The following is a 2,500-nucleotide window of genomic DNA, read 5'->3' on the forward strand; positions in this document are numbered from 1 at the left end:
CTCCCCGGGCCCTCAGGGCCGGCCGGAGCTGCTGAACTCGGCCGAGCGAGGGGAGGCTTCCCGGGCACAACGGAGCCCTGTCCCGGAGCTTTGGCAGTGTGGCAGGCCGGGGGACCGGGCCCAGGGCCGTGGCACCCGACCCGGGGCCCGTCCGGGCCCCTGGACCCAGCCGGGGCTCCCAGGCCCGGAGGCGCAGGGGAAGCCTCCCAGGGCAATCCGGACCCCGTCCCGGGCACGCAGCAGGACCAAGGACAGCGCCCGGGATGGGGAGGCCGCCCTCCCCGGGCCCTCAGGGGCCCCCGGCCGGAGCTGCTGAACTCAGCCGAGCGAGGGGAGGCTTCCCGGGCACGACGGAACCCTGTCCTGGTCCTTTGGCTGTGCGGCAGGCCGGTGGACCGGGCCCAGGGCCGTGGCACCCGACCCGGGGCCCGGCCGGGCCCCTGGACCCAGCCTGGGCTCCCAAGCCCGGCGGCGCAGGGAAAGCCTCCCTGGGCCCTCCGGACCCCGTCCCGGGCACCCTGCCACGCAGCAGGACCAAGGACAGTGCCCGGGATGGGGAGGCCGCCCTCCCCTGGACCTCAGGCCTCAGGCCTTCCAGGTAAGCCCGGCAATCTGGTCGCCCCGTTGGAAAGCATTGCGCGCTACTATTGCAAACACATTATCTACCGGACTTGCTCTAGATGGCGCTCCAACATAAGGAATGAACCAACACCTTCCCTACTGGAATCGTGACGAGCTAAAGTCGTCAGCAGCACCGAAGGGGCTAGTTTATCAACACTTTCCCTCCTGTTGCGCGGGTTGCTGTTTGAAAAATAGATTTTATTATGCCTTTAGTTAGTGTGTCCTCTAGATCAAGTTGATCTACTGACTTGCGATGCCAAGGCATCTCGCTGTAAAGGAATGCGATGTCACGGCATGCATTTTTCGCATTCGAATAGATACCCGCCTATAACCCCTTCACTGCGGCGGTTCAAATGGGTTTGGGCATGGAGCTGTGGTGCTCATGATGGAGCCCAACCCGGGCCCCTGGCCCCATCTGGGAGACCGGAGGCGCTGGGGACACCTCCCCGGGCCCTCCCGGACCCCATCCAGGGCTTCCTGCCACGCGGCAGGCCCAGGAACAGACCCGGGGCTGGGGCAACATCCTGGCCCGTCCAGCTGCCGGCTGAGGACCGCTAGGCCGAGAGTACCTTGTCCCTATCAATCCGGAGGAAAATTACCCATATTTCTTGTAATCCGTGCACACAAGGTGACAGAGGGGACCCAGGGCGAAAAAGTGCGCGAGCTCCCGGAGCCCTCGCTCGGATCCGGGAGGCGAATGGCACCTCATCGGGACTTCCAGGGAAGTCCGGCCATCTGGTCGCTACATAGGAAAGCATTGCGGGCGGCCAGATGGCCGAGGCGAGAGGGGCGACAAGATTGCCGCGGCCGAAATGACACCAATCTGCCTGCCCCAGGCCTGTAGGGATCAGGAGCTGCAGGGCTCCGGGGCTCCCTGCCGCGCGGCAGGACCCAGGACGGAGCCCCCGGTATGGAGGCCACCCTCTCAGGGGCCCCGGACGGGGCTCCCAAAACCCAGCGGAGCAAGGGGAGGCTCCCTGGGCACCACGGAACCCAGTCTCGGGCCTTTGGCAGTGCGGCAAGCCGGAGGGACAGGGCCCTGGGCCCAAGCACCCCACTCGGGGCCCGGCGAGGCCCCTGGACCCTGCCGGGGCTCCCAGGCCCAGAGGCGCAGGGGAAGCCTACCCCGGGTCCTCCGGACCCCGTCCCAGGCACCAAGCCACGCGGCAGGACCCAGGACGGACCCCCGGGCAAGGAGGCCAACCTCCCCGGGGCAACTGAGGGCCCCAGGACGGAGCTCCTGAACCCAGCCAAGCACGGGGAGGCACCCCGGGCACCACGGAACCCAGTGCCGGGCCTTTGACAGTGCGGCAGGCCGGAGGACAGGGCCCTGGGCCAGAGCACCCCATCCGGGGCCCCGGGACCCCAAGGCCCAGAGGCACAGGGGTAGCCTTCCCCGGGCCCTCCGGAACCCATCCCGGGCACCCTGCCACGCGGAAGGACCCGGGACGGTGCCCCGGCCGGAGCTCTTGAACCCAGCCAGGCTCCCCAGGCACAACGGACACCGCTAGGCCGAGATGGGTCCCAGAGTACCTTGTCCCTATCAATCCGGAGGAAAGTTACCCCCATTTCTTGTAATCCCTGCACACGAGGTAACAGAGGGGACCCAGGGCGCAAAAGTGCCCGACCTCCCGGAGCCCTCGCTGGGATCCGGGAGGCGAATGGCACCTCATTGGGACTTCCAGGGAAGTCCGGCCATCTGGTCGCTACATAGGAAAGCATTGCGGGCGACCAGATGGCCGAGGCGAGAGGGGCGACCAGATGGCCGGGACCGAAATGACACCAATCTGCCTGCCCCAGGCCTGTAGGGAGCTCCGGGGCTCCAAGGCTCCAGGCCTCCGGGGCTCTGGGGCTCTGGTTCTCTGGGTCTCTGGGTCTG

The sequence above is a fragment of the Lissotriton vulgaris genome, chromosome 11, assembly GCF_964263255.1.
Source record: "Lissotriton vulgaris chromosome 11, aLisVul1.2, whole genome shotgun sequence".
Taxonomy (NCBI): Eukaryota; Metazoa; Chordata; class Amphibia; order Caudata; family Salamandridae; genus Lissotriton; species Lissotriton vulgaris.